The sequence below is a fragment of the Mus caroli genome, unplaced genomic scaffold (assembly GCF_978045245.1).
Source record: "Mus caroli unplaced genomic scaffold, Mus_caroli_1 scaffold_19, whole genome shotgun sequence".
Classification (NCBI taxonomy): Eukaryota; Metazoa; Chordata; class Mammalia; order Rodentia; family Muridae; genus Mus; species Mus caroli.
Window position 1 is genome coordinate 18,657,037 of NW_028227274.1, and position 18,909 is coordinate 18,675,945.

Below are 18,909 nucleotides of genomic sequence, written 5' to 3' on the forward strand. Positions count from 1 at the left end.
ATGCTTTCTTTGATATTCGCCTTGGTCATTGTGTCTCATCACAGCAATAGAACACTGACTAAGATAGTTTCTGTATTTTGAACTGTATTACTAAGATTTTGTCAAAGCTAAGATTACTAAAATATTATTACCCTTTATTTTCTTCTTGTATGTTATGATGAGTTTCTGAAGTTCAAAGTTAAGTATATAGTCCCTTACAAAACTGTTTTCATTTCAGATGCCACCTGTAAGTTTGCTGTAGGGCTACCCTTACTTCTGATTGGCTGGTCATAAGTTTATGAGTTCCCATGACTATTTTTGGATTTGATACTTTACTGAAGTAACCTAGTATGCCATATATAAAACATATCCTTTTTTTTTTTTAACAAAAAGATACAAATTAAAGGCAGCCCTCAAAGATGATTAAGTGGTACCCAGGAGGGTCTGTCTTCTTCCTGGTTACCCAGAATGGTACTTCTTCCTTTCTGCTTTCATGTGATAATACTGAGTATTGCCAAATGTGGAAACTCATTCAAGTCTTGGTTTCTAAAGTTCGATTGGGTTCCCCAAGCCCAGGGCAACTGAATTGTTGGCTACGTGTTGCAATTCAGTTTTCATACCATCTTCCAGAGAACTGACTGGAATCAGCTCAAAGCCCTTTGTGCACATGGATAGGATTTCTGGAATTCCTAAATACTTTTTTTTTAAACAAAGCTGGACTAGGTGTGCCTCATGATGAAACTTGCTATATAAGCTATCAGGTGTGGTCTATTTATAAATGACAAAAACACTCTAATTATATCAAAAATGATTTTTAATAGCTGGACTAAAAGCCAGGCTTATATTGGGGGTAGTTTATTCTTTGATATGCAGATTTAATGTTATAGAATATTATTTTCCCAGATATAGCTGTCTCTTGTGAGACTATGCTGGGGCCTAGCAAACACAGAAGTGGATGATCACAGTCAGCTATTGGATGGATCACAGAGCCCCCAATGGAGGAGCTAGAGAAATTACCCAAGGAGCTAAAGGGAACTGCAAACCTATAGGTGGAACAACATTATGAACTAACCAGTACCCCAGAGCTCTTGACTCTAGCTGCATATGTATCAAAAGATGGCCTAGTCGGCCATCACTGCAAAGAGAGGCCCATTGGACTTGCAAACTTTATATGCCCCAGTACAGGGGAACCCCAGGGCCAAAAAGGGGGAGTGGGTGGGTAGGGGATTGGGGGGGTGGGTATGGGGGACTTTTGGGATAGCATTGAAAATGTAAACGAGGAAAATACCTAATAAAAAATAAATAAAAAAAAAAGAATATTATTTTCCTTAAATGAGTAGCTAAATTATCTCAATACTATTTATTGATGTTGTAGCTTTTATCATTTGTTTTGAAATGATATGAAGTGTGTGTATGTGTGTGTGTGAGAGGGAGGGAGAGAGAGAGACAGAGACAGAGACAGACAGACAGACAGACAGACTCTGGGGTTAAATGTGTGTCTTTAAGCATGCTAATCAGGCATGCTACTGGTGATCTATCCTTAAAGTGCCATCATTAGCATGTACTAGGTTTATTTATTAATGTCTATTCTGGTTCATTTAGCGTTTTCTATGTCTGCTCCTACATCACACTGGTCTGATACTTATAATTGTATAGTCTTTTAAAATGTTATATGCTATGACTAGCAGCAGCTCAATTTTTAATTAGTTGTTCTTTTTATGAAATACTTGGTACTATCTAATATATGTTTTTTTTTTTTTTTTTTGGTTAGATTGTACAAATACATGTCAAGAGGAGTTTTGTTGGGATTTTATTGACTTGTGAATGTCTTTACAGAGGCCAAATTATTGAAATTTCTTACTCAACATGATAGTATACTCTGCTGTCCACTTAGCTCCTCTTAAAACTATCTCTCAGAAAAAGTGTTTTCTATAAATATTTATTGTATTTTCGAAAGAATCTTTTCTAGCCATGTTGCCTCTTGGTTTGAAGTTTGGAATAGATTTTTTTTTCTTGGTTTCTGGTTATTGTCTTCAGATGGATTTATGTATTAAAGCCAGTTCAATATTAAATTATATTTGTTAATTCTAGTAGTTGTTTCCAATTGATCATTTTGGATGTTTGTGTATGTGTTCTTACATGTGTGCATATGGGTACACAACGTGTGCATAATGTGCTTGCATGTGAAGGCCAGAAGTCAACATGAAGTATTTCCCACCAATTACTTTCCATGTTTGTTTTTGAGACAAACTCCTGTAGTTATTGTGCATTGTGTCACGATTTTCCTTGCATTATTAAAATGCTGATTTCTGTGCCTTCATATCTGGTTGCAATCCCTATTCTAAGAATCTACTGTCTCAATCTTGTATAAACATGGCTCCCCAACTGATCCTGTCTGATCAATAAAGCTAGCTGGTCAGCTAGTAACTGAGCAGGGGGGAAAATGGGGCTAGACTTCCTCTTAGCCAGGAGAGGGGGCAGATGAGAAGTGGAAGTGGGGATTCCCCATAGGGAGAGAGTCCAAGTGATACCATGAGCAAACACCTGGAGCCCAGAGAGTCAGGTCAGTACCAAAATGCAAGTGTCACAGGGATTTTGGCTGGGAGGTAGCCAGATTATTTTAGAGAATTAAAATAGAGTAATACCACTCAGTTGTTGTGCCATTAAAAATTATTAAGCAAACATCTTGGTTCCCGGATCCCTCAAAGACTAGTCTGAGCAGGTGAGAGTGTGGACTACAGAAGCTACACAGCTTCTGGGACAGGCCCTGTTTCGGGCCTTCATCTTCGGCCAGGAGGCAGAACGCCAGATATCTGTACACCTTCCCTCCAAGAGGAGAGCTTGCCTGCAGAGAGTACTCTGACCACTGAAATTCAGGAGAGAGATAGTCTCCCAGGTCTGCTGACAGAGGCTAAAAGAATCACGGGAGGAACAAGCTCCAACCAGAGACAACTATAACAACTAACTCCAGAGATTACCAGATGGTGAAAGGCAAACATAAGAATCTTACTAACAGAAACCAAGACCATTCACCATCATCAGAACCCAGCACTTCCACCTCAGCCAGTCCTGGATACCCCAACACACCCAAAAAGCTAGGCTCGATTTAAAAGCATATGTCATGATGATGGTAGAGGACATCAAGAAGGACTTTAATAACTCACTTAAAGAAATACAGGAGAACACTGCTAAAGAGGAGTCCTTAAAGAAAAACAGGAAAACACAACCAAACAGGTGATGGAATTGAATAAAACCATACAAGACCTAAAAAAGGAAGTAGAAACAATAAAAAAAAAAGTGAGACAAAACTGAAGATAGAAACCCTAGGAAAGAAATCTGGAACCATAGATTCGAGCATCAGCAACAGAATACAAGAGATGGAAGAGAGAATCTCAGGTGCAGAAGATTCCATAGAAAACATGGACACAACAATGAAAGAAAATGCAAAATGCAAAAAGATCCTAACTCAAAACATCCAGGAAATCCAGGACACAATGAGAAGACCAAACCTACTGATAATAGGAGTAGATGAGAATGAAGATTTTCAACTTAAAGGGCCAGCAAATATCTTCAACAAAATTATAGAAGAAAACGTCCCAAACCTAAAGAAAGATGCCCATGAGCATACACGAAGCATACAGAACTCCAAATATACTGGGCCAGAAAAGAAATTCTTCCTGACACATAATAATCAGAACAACAAATGCACTAAATAAAGATAGAATATTAAAAGCAGTAAGGGAAAAAGGTCAAGTAACATATAAAGGCAGGCCTATTAGAATTACACCAGAATTTTCACCAGAGACTATGAAAGCCAGAAGATCCTGGACAGATGTTATACAGACACTAAGAGAACACAAATGCCAGCCCAGGCTACAGTACCCAGGCAAAGTCTCAATTACCATAGAAGGAGAAACCAAATTATTCCATGACAAAACCAAATTCACACAATATTTTTCCACGAATCCAGCCCTTCAAAGGATAATAACAGGAAAAAAACCAATACAAGGATGGAAACTATACACTAGAAAAAGCAAGAAAGTAATCCTTCAACAAAAGGAGACACCTAGGGTCACTTGATTTTTGACAAGGGAGCTAAAACCATCTATTGAAAAAAAGACAGCATTTTCAACAAATGGTGCTGGCACAACTGGTGGTTATCATGTAGAAGAATGCGAATTGATCCATTCTTATCTCCTTGTACTAAGTCAAATCTAAGTGAATCAAGGAACTTCACATAAAACCAGATACACTGAAACTTATAGAGGAGAAAGTGGGGGGGAAAGTGTCTAAGATATGGGCACAGGGAAAATTTTCCTGAATAGAACAGCAATGGCTTGTGCTGTAAGATCAAGAATAGACAAATGGGACCTCATAAAATTGCAAAGCTTCTGTAAGGCATAAGACACTGTCAATAAGACAAAAAGTCCACCAACAGATTGGGAAAGGATTTTTACCAATCCTAAATAAGATAGGGAACTAATATCCTATATATATAGAGAACTCAAGAAGGTAGACTCCAGAAAATCAAATAACCCTATTAAAAATGGGGCTCAGAGCTAAACAAAGAATTCTCACCTGAGGAATACCAAATGGCTGAGAAGCACCTGAAAAAATGTTCAGCATCCTTAATCCTCAGAGAAATGCAAATCAAAACAACCTTGAGATTCCACCTCACACCAGTCAGAATGGCTAAGATGAAAAATTCAGGTGACAGCAGATGCTGGCGAGGATGTGGAGAAAGAGGAACACTCCTCCATTGTTGGTGGGATTGCAAGCTTGTACAACCACTCTGGAAATCAGTCTGGCGGTTCCTCAGAAAATTGGACATAGTACTACTGGAGAATCCAGCAATACCTTTCCTGGGCATATATCCAAAAGATGTTCCAACTGGCAAGAAGGATACATGCTCCACTATGTTCATAGCAGCCTTATTTATAATAGCCAGAAGCTGGAAAGAACCCAGATATCCCTTAACTGAGGAATGGATACAGAAAATGTGATACATTTACACAATGGAGTACTACTCAGCTATTAAAAAGAATGATTTTATGAAATTCCTAAGCAAATGGATGGACCTAGAGGGTATCATCCTGAGTGAGGTAACCCAATCACAAAAGAACTCACATGATATTTACTCACTGATAAGTGGATATTAGCCCAGATACTTTGAATACCCAAGATACAAGATACAATTTGCAAAACACATGAAACTCAATATGAACGAAGACCAAAGTGTGGACACTTTGCCCCTTCTTAGAATTGGGAACAAAACACCCATGGAAGGAGTTACAGAGACAAAATTTGGAGCTGAGATGAAAGGATGGACCATCTAGAGACTGCCACAACTGGGGATCCATGCCATAATCAGCCTCCAAATGCTGACACCATTGCATATGCCAGCAAGATTTTGCTGAAAGGACCCTGATATAGCTGTCTCTTGGGACGCTATGACAGTGCCTGGCAAATACAAATACAGCTATTGCCTGGCAATAGCTCACAGTCAGCTATTGGATGGAACACCGGACCCCCAATGGAGGATCTAGAGAAAGTACCCAAGGAGCTAAAGGGTTTTGCAACCTTTAGGTGTAAGAACAATATGAACTATCCAGTACCCCTGGATCTCATGTCTCTAGCTGCATATGTATCAGAAGATGGTCTAGTTGGCCATCATTGGGAAGAGAGGCCCCTTGGTCTTGCCAACTTTATATGCCTCATACAGGGTAAAGCCAGGGCCAAAAAGTGGGAGTGTGTGGGTAGAGGAGTGGGGGGGGGGGTTATGGGGGACTTTTGGGATATCATTTGAAATGTAAATGAAGAAAATACCTAATTTAAAATAAATTGGATCCCTGAAAAGGGCATCATATTCTCAGCATGGAGAACTCCTTAAGTACCCAGTTTCCTGATCATCAGCCTAGGAGAACTAGTGCTGCAGAAATGATAGGAATTAGCAATTTGCTTTGACAAGTCTTACAGGTGTCAAGATACGTGCTCAAATTGGAAGACTACTCTTTAAAAGCGTGCTTAAAGTATGCAGCAGTGGTTCACACCCATCCTTGGAGGTATAATTTTCCAGGTAGGGGATTTAGAGTTGTTGAGATGAAAAGTCAGATGAGTGAGCATTGGTCATCTGTGTATCAATAGGTTCTCAACAACTTACAATAATTTGTCTCTTTCTCTACTCTGGTAACATCCAATATATGCTAACTTCAGGGGTCTGGGTCCTGGCTGAAAATACGTAAAGAAAAGCTTTGTCCCTTCTTAAACTGGAAGACAAAATAAACCCTCCATCCCTTAGTAGCTTCTTGTTATATACTTTATCACAGCAGTAAGAACAACTAGTCTATCAGTGCAGGGGTGTGGTGTTATTTCTGCGTTTTAATTTGTAATCCCCTAATGACTGACAATGTTGAGCACCTGAGATTCTGGCCCAGGCCTCAGGCCAGGGATTTAGAACATATTATTTGACATATGGATTGAATTGTACAGTCACCTTTTCCTCTATTTCTCCATTGACTCTGCCCTTCGTAGGTGTTAGATAAAGCTTACAGGTAGGAGATATTGTAGGGTGGGTTTATTTAGATGCCATGGTAGGTATGTAGATGTGTCATTCTAAGTATTGTCTCTGTCAGGCTGCAGTCACCATTTTCCAAGAAACCTAGTCTTTTCATTTCTTTATCAAAATATGGGCATCTTTTACCCTTGAATTAATTTATCTCTTTTTTCAATACATTTTCTACAATCAAAAAAAATTATTAAGCAAATATAACAATTCATTCTCAATTATTTGGAAGCAAGCTTGGCTAGGAGGAAAACTGCAACACTTCTAAAAATACCAATATCAGGGTCCCTCACTGAACCTGGAGATCACCAATTAAACAAGACCATCCTGCCAAGCCCCAGCCTACACAGTACTAAGATTATGAACACATGCCATTGCGCCCCAGCCTTTTCCATGGATGCTGGGGATTCGAACTCAGCCCCTGATGCCTGTACACATGTGCTTTACTGAGTGACCCATCTCCCCATCCCTACTTTTGATATTTATAGATAGGTAACTATATTACCTGTACAATGACACTACTGTCCCTATGAAAAAGTATTGGAACATGGGATCGAGTAAGCACTGCAGGCTAAACATAGTCAAAGAGGCACAGCTATTCAGTCCATAACTTCATGCAGCCATTTGTATTGCTTCACTTTATAAGTAGGACACTGGATGTAGTAACTTTCTATATCATATCCTGGCCTTTAGAAAGCCATTTCTATGCCTAGCACACTGCAACTTCAGTCAAGAATTAGAGCTTAATTTGAAGTACATTTAAAATGCAGCAAACACGTTTTATTTCATTTGTAATATTTTATTAAATTATCCTTTCATTTTCTGGCAAATAGCTAATTGAGTCCTATGTGGTACTAGTTAGCATGCTGTAGAGTTTAATTTGCTACAATGCTATTTAGAGTTGTATACGATTTTAATCAGGAAATTCTTCAGCACCCTTGTAGCATAGGGTCAACACCAGAGCAAAGGTCTCCTCGGGGAGTAAGTTGGATATGCAATTTAGAGCGGACCACATGGTTTTTCAAAGACAGTAGAAAAGTGTTGAGGTAATTCTCCAGCCCAAATATGCCCTGGCAATGAAAACACAATTAATATGAATGCAAGCTGTGTGCTGCCTAGATTGGGCAGATCTACCACTACATTACTATCTTCCCCATGTATGAGACCCCTTAGAACTGCAGTTTCTCCACTTCCTCCTCTGTCATCTGTTCTCTCTCTCTCTCTCTCTCTCTCTCTCTCTCTCTCTCTCTCTCTCTCTCTCTCTCTCTCTCTCTCTCTCTCTCTCTCTCTCTCTCTCTCACACACACACACACACACACAGGTCTGTCTTCTCTCTCCCAACTTTCAGCTCCACCTTCCCTTTCTCTGCCCAATCACTGGCTCTAACCTTTATTTTTACAAATTAAGGTGAGAAGAAGGTTTACAGGAAATCACCTGAGTGCTGACTCATTCCTTGTTCACAACCCCTCACAGGAGAACAGAATTAGCATTAAATTACAAATAGCCTCAGGGCTATCTGCAACAGAAATTATCTCTAAAGCAACCCAAGGCTTATGCATTTTTGCAGGAGTGAAACTTTAACCAACTTTAACATTTCTTCTTTGTTGAACTATTGAGCATTCTATTTTAAAGATGGTCTCTTCAACCTGATATATATAATTTTCCTTTGGAATCACAAATATTCACTGTATCTGTATGGATTTATATAATTTTGTTCTTATTGTCTTTTCTAGTTTGGATTTGCTTTAAATTCTGTTTAATAGGGTGATTAAATTTGTAAAAGGCATATATAACTGATTCACATTGAATCAGCTTTTGGTAGATTGTTCATATATATACCATTCATTTGCCTCTTATACAAATTTCTTCACTAGTTTCACACACACACACACACACACACACACACACACACACACACACACACACACACACACGGGTAGGGCCGGAGGAAGTGGAAGGGGCAGGCAGGCTGCATGTCACTTACTATCTTCCTGCCTCTTATCTCAACATGATGGGCTGCAGATATGTGCCACTAGGTCTGGATTTCCTTCTGTTGACTTTGATTTGGCTAATTTTGTGATTTTCTTTCTAATGACCTGGTTGTATATTTAATTTTTTTTATTTTTTAACTTTGTTTGCTAGAAAATCCATTTAAAACTCTACAGTTTCCTGTTCACTCACATCATACAGTTGTGTTTTACAATGCATCTATTTTGTTATTTTCTGAATAAATTTCAGTTCAATCTTGATTTCTTCTTTTACTTAAGATTTATTTATATCTGGTTTGAAGATAAACATGTGATAAATTCTAACTTTATTATATTATGATCAGGAAAAATTTGGCTTGTCTTTCATGGACTCATGCATTTTTTGTGTGTTTATGGTACTTATGAGGAACAAGTGTAAGCATGGGGAATGGAGATAAGGACAAAGTATGTAGAAGAGGCTTGGGGAAGACAGTGAATTCAGCTTGTGGCATCTGAGCCTGGGAGACTCCTTGAACATTGAAATGGAGTTGACCACATACGTGGTTGAATATAACTCATGTGAGCACAGCCTGTAGAGTGCTTCTAGAGATACAAAGTTAGGGGCTATCAGGTTATTGCTGGACTTTAAAATGACAGGGTTTACTGAACTTACCAAGAATGTTGTTGAAGTAGACTGAGAAGCGATAAAAACTGAGTGCTTAGCGTCTCCATCACTGAGGAAATCAATGTGGTGGCAGCTCCTCAGAAAGTTGGGAATTGATCTACCTCAAGACCCAACCATGCCACTCTTGGGCATCTACTCAAAGGACACTCCATCCGAACACAAGGACACTTGTTCAACAGTATTCACTGTGGTTTTATTCATTATAGCAGAAGTTAGAAACAACCTAGGTCTCCCTCAACAGAAGAATGGATAGAAAATGTAGTACATTTTACACGAGGGGGTGTTATTTAGCTATTAAAAAAACTAATATCATGAAATTTGCAGTCAAATGGATGGATCTAGAAAAAAATCATCTTGAGAGAGGTAATCCAGACTCAGTGAGACAAACATAGTATGCATTTACTTATAATTGGATATTAGCCATTAAGTAAATAATAGCCAAGCTACAATCTGTAGATCCAGAGAGGTTACATAAAAAAAGAGGAGAGGTCCAGGACATGGGGCATATGGGTCTACCTGGGAATGGAAAATAGAACAGATTTTACAAGTGGATTGGCATGTGGACAGGAGAAAGAGCAGGAGGGATCAGGTGTGTGTGTCTGGGGGAAATAGGATAGAAGGAGAAAGTAAGAGGAAAGATGGCTAAATTTGGGGATGCGTTTCTGGGGTGGCATGGAAATCTTATGCACTGGAAACATCCTAGAATCTATGGAGGAGGTTCTAATGACGATTCCTAGTATTGAGGGAGTATGAAGTCTCAACAGGTCATTTCTTATAGCCAGGTGGGATTGGGTTGTATTCAATTGGGTTATTCACCAAGGGGGTCCCATGGAAATTCCCAAACAACACAGGCTGATGCTAACACAAAAGGGTTCTCTCTACATTGATGAGTACAACATCCACACAACTCACTGAACATGAAGAAGTCAAGCTGGTGCTTACATAGAACCTTTACCCCTATGTTCTAGACTATTTGGTGTGGAAGAATACACTGTAGGATATCATAAGACAAACTGACTCCAACCCAGCCACAAAACCTTTGACCCACAACCTGTCCTGCTTGTAAGATGTTAGGGTAATGATGGCACAGAACCCGTGGGAGTAGCCAACCAGCATCTGGTTCAACTTAAAGTCCACTCCACAAGAAGGAATCCACATCCAACACTGAAGTCTGTAACTAAGGACCAGAGACTAGATAGCCCAGACACCTGGTTTAAAACATTGGTTAAAAAAAACCAAAAAACCAAAACAACAACAACAACAAAAAAAAACCCAACAAACTGACTCCTACTGATATTCTGCTATACTCATAGTGTGGGTCCCCCACCTCCATTGGTTGTTGTCTCAGGGTGCAGAAGAGCTGGGAGCAGGGTCTTAGGGCAGTGGTGAGTCCGTGGGAAACTGTGTCAGAGGACAGCTCATTTATTGACATAGTGGGGCTAGTTTATATATAGCTTGAGTGTGGGGGGGGGAGGTGAAGACAAGGGAGGAAGTTCTGGTGTCAGGGGAATTGGGGCAAGGGTCTTTGAAACATATCAGCTAGACTAGCCGACTTCCGGTCACATGATTTCTGAGAAGCCAGTTATCTGGCAGGAAAACAGCGGCCTAACTGACTTTAGTAGGATGTGGCCTTTGACTCTATTGAGTTGAGTAGGCCCAAACCTGATTTGGGTAGGGGGTGGCCCAGCTCCTGCCATGCTCTCTGCTAGATGATCTGAGAGCTGTCGAGGGTATGAACAATTCTTTACATTGTTCAACTGTTTTGGGAACCCATTTTATAGATCAGTGCTTTTACCCAGCCATCATCAGGGAGGCTTCCTCCAGCAGCAGTTTGGAACAGATACAGGGACCCACAGCCAGACATTCTGAGGAGAGAGTCTAAACTGGAGGTTTCCATCAAATTCCTCTCTTCAGACCTCAGGGAATCCCACAGAAGAGGAGGCAGAAAGAGTGTTAAGAACCAGAGGGGATGGAGGACACCAGGGGACAAAGCCTTCTGAATCAACTAAGCAAGGTGTATATGAATTCACAGAGATTAAAAAAGCATGCACAGGGCCTTCATGGATTTGCACCCAGTCCGCTGTGTATATTGTATTATGTAATAATATAATATAATAACTATAGTTATTGGTTTAGTTTTTTTGTTTGTTTTATAGGATTCTTGACTGTGGGAGCAAGTGGGTTTCTGTCTCTTATGCTTGCTCTTGGGACTCTTGTCCTCCATGTCCAACTTTAATATAATAGATTTTGCTTCTTTTTATATTTCATTTTGTCATGTTTGTTGTCTCTTGTAAGCATGTTCTTTTCTAATGAGAGATAGAAAGGGAGTGTTATTTGGAGGGTAGAGGAGGGGAGGAGGAACTGGGAGGAGTGGAGAGAGGGGAATCTATAATCAAGGTATATTAATGAGAAAAGAATCTATTTTCAAAAAAAAAATAAAGAAAAACAGAAGTGTGTTTTGATGGCTAGTACTGAACCCCAGAGCTTTAAGTTTGTGTAGGCTCAGGGCTAAGAAAGCAATATTGGGACATCTATAGAAATGAAATTTCCCAGAGAGGAAACTGAGAACAGCAAGGAAGTGGTAACTTAGCTAAGTGATGGTGAGGTGTGCAGAGACATGGGAGAGCAAAGTAGAAATGAAAGGGGTGAGACAGAAAGACTTCTGAAAAAATGCCAAGACTTACCTTGGGTCTGGCATCTTACTTCCCAACATATTCACCTTGGACTCCTCATCTCTGCTTCCCAGAAGCTTATATACTGTTAAAGCACTTGCAGGAGCTGCCATTGATAGAAGATGGAACTGTTGAGTTCCCAAGAATTAATAAAGAAAAAAACATTCTTTATTGGAAATAGTTTTTGTTTTAGATGCTGCCTTGGAAAGAAGGGATTCTCTTATATACTCTTAGCAAAGCTCCTCTGACCTCCTTGATACAGCCTGAGAGAATTTACTAACTAAAAACTGAATGTAAGTAAAAGAGCTCTGGTTTCCACAAATCTGCTAGTGAAAGAGATTTCCAAAGTTTGGCAGTTGAGACTCTTCAGGTTCTCGGATTCTTGGAGAGTGAAATCAGAATATACAGTGTACCTGTTTGAAGAAAAGTTAGAAACATGTGTTGTAAAGTTGTGCATTTGTGGAGGGGAAGAAATCTCTCCTGGAGGAAAAAAAAAAATCAATGACAGGGGAGCTAGAGAAGTGGCTCAGAGATTAAGTATACTTGTTCTTCCAGAGGAACTCAGATTTGTTTCCCAGAACCTACTCTGAGAAGTTCACAATTGCTCATAATTCCTATTCCAGGGCATCTCTGGCCTCTGTGAGCACCTGCACACATGTGGTGCCTATACGTAACCTCAAGTATCACACACACACACACATACAGAGAGAGAGAGAGAGAGAGAGAGAGAGAGAGAGGAGAGGAAGAAGAGGAGGAGGAGGAGGAGGAGGGAGAGTAATAATAATAAATCATCTTTGAATAAACAGTGAGAAGAAAGGAGCTTCATGGAACATGGAAGAAGGGTAGTGAAGTTATAACAGAGACTGGACATGGGACAGAGTGAGAACTCTTCTGTGTCTCGGGATGAAACCAAATGCTGGCCCATTCCTTATGTAGCATCAATTTCAATGTATGATTGCATCAAAGTCAAATTTGTTGAATCAATGGGTTAGGAGTTACTTAAGGATGATCCCAAAAAGTTATACACCACAGAAATCTCACCTCAGCATGAGTGACAACTTCCCCTTACTGCTATTCAGTCAACCTTCCACAGTGTGTGTATATATCTTCCATATGGTCGCCTTTCAAGATCACCATACTACATGGAACTAGTGCAGAATTACACGAGACTGTCAGGAAGGTGAAGACAAGGCTAGAAGCTCAGGTGAGGGTCCAGTGACTCTTTTCAGTCTATTTCTCTATGAAGGAATATCAATAGTCAAGGAGCCTGATCTCATATAATCTGTCACAGCTGTTCTGAAGAAGACCACAGCTGTTATTCTGGAAAGACAGCACTCTACAGTGTATAAGCTATGGTATTTAAACAGTAAAATTAGCTCACTGGCAAAATCACAGTATATTAATACTGAAGAAAATGTCCCTTTTTATGTTCAACATTGTCATATTTGGACCCATAAAATGAGGTACTCATAAATGCACCCTTCTAAAAATAGGAGAAAAAAATTCTAATTTCTCCAGGGTCTTATAGGCTAAGAGAGACAGCAATTGGGTTAGATACTACGTAATGAAGAAACTTAAGCACCATTAAAACACTCTTGACACTCTCAAAACAATGAATTTTTTGATGTAGAAACACTTAGATTAGCTCCTGTATTTGTTACAAATTGTATATTCTGGAGGCAGGGCTAAGTTCAGGGTCAGTCAGTTCTTTTCTTTTGGGGCTAATGGGTCAGCCACTAAGCTATCTTAATTCAGAGCTTGTTGATTAAAACAAATCGAGGAATTACCGATATGTAGATTGTCACCTTTAGACTGATTCACAGCCAACCTTACCACAGTATGTAGTTTCACATACAGGATCCTCTATGTGCCAGGGTTTGTAAATCACCTCATGGAGATTGTTGTTTCAAGAGAACTCCAGAGCTTGTGTGTAGTTGAGAAGCATATGAAGACATGTTTAAGGGATGGTGTGAATGCACAGTTTGAGAGGAAAACTTGCTTAGCTCACTGTGTCTCCTTGGGCAGTCAGCTAAGTTCTTAGGGTCTGTTCCTTAGGTAGTTGTTGGGATGATGGTATGAGAGCAGAAGGGTGCTGGTTTGAGGTGATTTCTAATGTCACCTCTGGTTGTAAAATATGATGAGTCTAAGACCAGGAAAAAAAAATAAAATTCCTCTGACACCAGGGCCCTTGCACAAAAGACAATGGTTGCCATTCATGCGGCTTCTCTGTGGATACAATAGAATTAAGTCACCAAACAAAGCCTCCCCAGATTTGGTTAGAGACAGAGAAGATGCTCCAGACAGTGAGGGTTAGTTATGGGCATGAATTCAAAGGGAAAATGGGACGTCGGAACAGGAGAGATCTCCCTCCATCTCTCTAGACAAAGCATCCCATCTGAAAACTGTATTTGTATTGTAGTGAGGTGGAGGAGAGCCTGCTGGCCACGGAGCGATTCCTGTTCTCTGTTAGCCCCATAGCCTGAGGTGAGATTTGTCAATTTATAGTTCTAAAGTTTGCCAAGCTTATGCTCCCTGTAGTATATACAGCAAGTCTGATGACTGTCAGTGGCTGCCAGTTAGTGTACTTTGTATTTTTGTATATGTGCATGTGGAGTTCAGAGTATAGCCTTGCAGGTCACTCCCTCCCCTTGTTTAAAATAATCTCTCACTGGTCCAGAACTCTTCGTGTAGGCTAGGCTTGCTAGCTAGCAAAACCTGGGGACCCACTGTCCGCCCCCCTGTAGTGTGAAATACTAAAAAAGCAATCTACACTATGCCAGCGAGGCACTGGTGGACAGGCCTGCCTGTTCTCATCTCAGCAGACTCTCCGACTTGTTAAGTTCCCACCTCCAGGTTGCTGTCACGCCAGCCCCACACTTCTAAATTCCCATGGCTTCTTGGGGTGCACTTCTTGCAAACCCATGCTTTGCTGCAGCACCTTTCTCTCTGGAACCCAGTTGAGTCGCTGCGTGAAGGAAAACACCACACAAACTTAGTTTAGGAACAACAGGTAACTCAATCACTGGGCGCAGCAACAGCAACTAGCATCCTAATTTTGTAAGCTATAATAAATATAACGCCTCCATGGCGAATTCTGGCGGATCGGCCATCCAAACCAAGGGCCTCTTGTTAGCTACATTTCTACTCCAAGCTCTCCCTATCCAAAAGCAAGATACCTTTTCCTGTCTCTCCTCTTCACCTCTCTGATCCGGAAGTTCAGCCTACTCCTCGACCAGTGATTGGTTTCTAGAAATCTTTATTCATTAGGGGAAGGTTCACAAGAAGCCACCTGAGTAAGAGATTACCTCCTCATCCCAGGAAGCCCTTCTTGGGGAAGTGGAATTAGCATCAAAATACTCATAGCACCAGAGCTATCCTCCCACCGCCACCCTCTCCCCTCCCCTGCCACCCCAAGGATTGATATTGTTAAGTTTGTACCATCACACCTGCTCCTACTCTCTATGTGGGTTCTGGGGATTGAATTTAGCTCTTCTTGCTTTCAAAACAAAAACAAGGTTTGGTTTTTATTTTGTTTTTTTTTGGAGACAGGGTTTCTCTGTATAGCCCTGGCTGTCCTGGAACTCATTCTTGTAGACCAGGCTGGCCTCGAACTCAGAAATACGCCCTCCTCTGCCTCAGAAATCCTGGGATTAAAGGCGTGGGCCACCACTGTCCGGCCCCAAACAAGCATTTTAACAATTTACCAGCCCACTACTGTGTTTTGTTTGCACTTTGACCCATCACAACCAGTAAGGAGGGTGCTAAGCAGGGCTATGGACCCCAGTGTTCATCTAGTAGTTATCATTGTGGTTGGAAAGACAGTAAATTCATGCAGGATGAGACTGAAGTGGCTGATCGTGGGTCTATTAGAACAGTCAATCTTCTTCCGCTTTCTTGGCCCCTTCCTCCGATTCCCAGTTCATATAAGCGATATACCTGGAGGAATGACACAAAGAAAACGAATCATCCCGTCAGTATCAAGGGTCCGGCTGAGCTGTGACTGTGAGCTGTAGCATCTCAGGATGTGCTGCTCACTGGTGAGGAGGGAATCTCAGCCCCTCACTAGGACAGTCATTTCGCAGGCTGCATTTGCATGGCTGCTGTTCTCTCTTTTGATTTTGCATCTTATTCCTGCTGACTCCGGGTTCACTCTCTCTTAGACTCAGACTTGTGGTCCGAGCTTCAGTTTGGGTTATTGTGGTTTGTATCCCTCCCTGCCCCCTCCCCCCGCGCCTAATGGGCTTTTTATTGAAACGATTTCAACACCTCCCTGGGTATTCTTATGTTTTCCCTTAGTGGCTGTGGCTTATTATTTCATTTGCATTCATTCTGCATTCAGGTTGGAACTGTGTTTGCCCCACTAGGGGGCCGCAAGCGCTGTAGTCAGAGCCAGCTGTTGTCTGCTTTCTCAGCAGAATTCTAGAAAGTTAAGACCAACGGTATATATATGTTAGGAAGGACAAAGCACAGCCGTGACCCCGAGGAACTTCAGATCTGTGTTTTGATGCTGTAGCCGATGTTATCTTCAGTAAATGGAGAGGACAGCTAGATACAAAAACCTAAACACGGTTTGTTGTTTGAAAAGATACTCGAGCTGGGTTTTGCTCTCTTTCAGAGGAAAATAGGGGATGTCATAAAAGTATGTGGGTGATGTGTGATGCTAGGCGGACAGGTGCCAAGGTTTCGAGGGCTGGATGCTTGGACTCTTGTCTGCCTCTGCCCTCTCCCTGATGCTTTATTCTTCCACAGCTGCCTGCATGTATATAATATGGCTTTGGCCATTCTCACATTCCATTATTGTCTCTTATTCCCACGTCCACTAAATCCTTCTTCCTAGCAGGCCCTCTCCTCCGTCATGCCATTTTTGGTGCGTGAGCCTGTGAGTTTAGTCAGGGTTATGTGTATTTGCCTAGAAGTTTATTTACTGGAAGATAGGCAACTTAAAAGTGGCCACACCAACCAGTAAAGAAAATGACTCTCCCTCTGCTGGGAACCATTACCTGTCAGTGGGTCCTCAGGGAGGGTTCAGGCTTGTAGTGGTCTCCTACAGGTAACCACTGCTACTTTGAGTTCACAAGTGCAAACGTCCTGCCATGTCCACAGGTGTTTCACAGAGCCCCTCCCTTTCCTTGGGTACTGACATTTTTCTCATCCTCTTTCCTGAAATGATAACTTGATTTCTATTCTACTTTGAGACACCTTTCTCTCTGTGGCTTATTTTTTCTAGGAAGTGACAAAGATCCAGTACTCTGGAAGACACTTGATTCTTAGAAATGAATAATTCTGGAAGAGAAAGTCATCACGCATTTCCAAAACCGCAATTGTGGCACTGAAGAGTAAAGATGAAATGGAGCCGCATCAAGGTCTCCGGACAAAATTTCCTCTTAAAAATAACTGTGCTGCACGCAAAACACAACTCAGTCAGCGGTATGTTATTTCCTTCTGAGATTAGCCAACCTCATAGTAATAATTAGTTAATTTTCATAGGTTCTTTCTGGAAAAATGAATGAATAAAGCAGTTTTCTAACCTTTCGTCACAAAGATAGACATTAAAACAGTCTATGTAGTATAGTAAAGTGGAATAGAATGTCCCAGTAGTTAAGAGTTTAAATTAATCCAAAATCACCAACTGAACACAGTAGACCACACCCTCAGCAAAAGTGGCAGATGAAAGTCAAACCTCTGGGGGCTGGAGAGATGTTTGTTTCAAGTGTGGTCAAATATTTTTCCTCTGGTTAGATTTGTGGAGGATCTAATAGAAGATTGACTAACTATATTTTCCCACATCTTTTTAGTTTTATTATTATCTAGATCAATTATTTTAGGTATATAGGAAGTGAGTTTATATTAGGAACCTGGTTCAGAGCCCTGTGGCTTACAGATAAAGTAATATCAGCTACTGCCAAAATCCAGCTAACATTTTGTTTACTGGTCTGAACGTGGCTGTCATTGCAAGTCTTTGGAGGTTCTGAATCTTCCTCTTCTAATGAGAAATGAAGGCAGTGAATGTGTGCCTAAGATCGTTAATAGTTGCTATATGTAGAATGGTCAAGAAAGAAATGAATGCTGATATCCCTAAGATACCACAGCGTAAAGAATCTGCTTCCTGAACAACGTATGAAGACTTCTCATCTGGAGACTCAAAGTAGCTGTGGAAACCTGTCTGTTTCCGAACCTGACCTTAATGTATTTATGGCCAGATTCTCACCATAAAGCAGGAATTTTTTTTTCTGTATTCCAGTTGTATAGAGAGCTGTATGTGAGTACTCAGGACCTTGTTGCTCAGTGAGGATGCACTCGTCAGTCAATTACACATTGAGTTTTGACTTTGGTCCAACATTGTGACAGGCACTGGGATTCCAGTGATGGGGTGCAGGTCCCTCTTCAAGAAACTCATACTCTAGAGCATCTAAGTTCATCCCCCACAAAGACCCTTTAAAAAGAAAGTTGTGCAGGATGATATAATGCCATTTTTTGCACGTATGTACTATATTTTGAGCATACTCTCCTCATGCCGACTGCCCTCCCTCCAGTTCATGCCCCTCCCACTGATTCCCCGTTGTTCCCCAGTGTTGGTGCTTTCTTCATGCCTTCTGTCCATATATAAGTTATACATTTATTATTTATAAGACTTAAAAAGGAGAGAAAATGCATGGTATTTAGTTCTCTGAGACTGTCTTAACTTGTTTAATATAATCATCTGTTTGTATCCATTTTCCTGCAAATGACATAACTTCATTTTTCTTTATGACTGAAAAAGTTCCACTGTGTCTATAAAACACACTTTCTTTTTTCGAGACACAGTTTTACTATGTAGCCCTAGCTGGCCTACAACTCACTGTGTTGACCAGGCTCTCCTTGAAAGCCACCTGCTTCAGTCTCCTAAGTGTTGTGATTAAAAGCATACATCCACACCTGCCCTAAGTCACGTTTCCCTTCCCTTCCCTTCCCTTCCCTTCCCTTCCCTTCCCTTCCCTTCCCTTCCCTTCCCTTCCCTTCCCTTCCCTTCCCTTCCCTTCCCTTCCCTTCCCTTCCCTTCCCTTC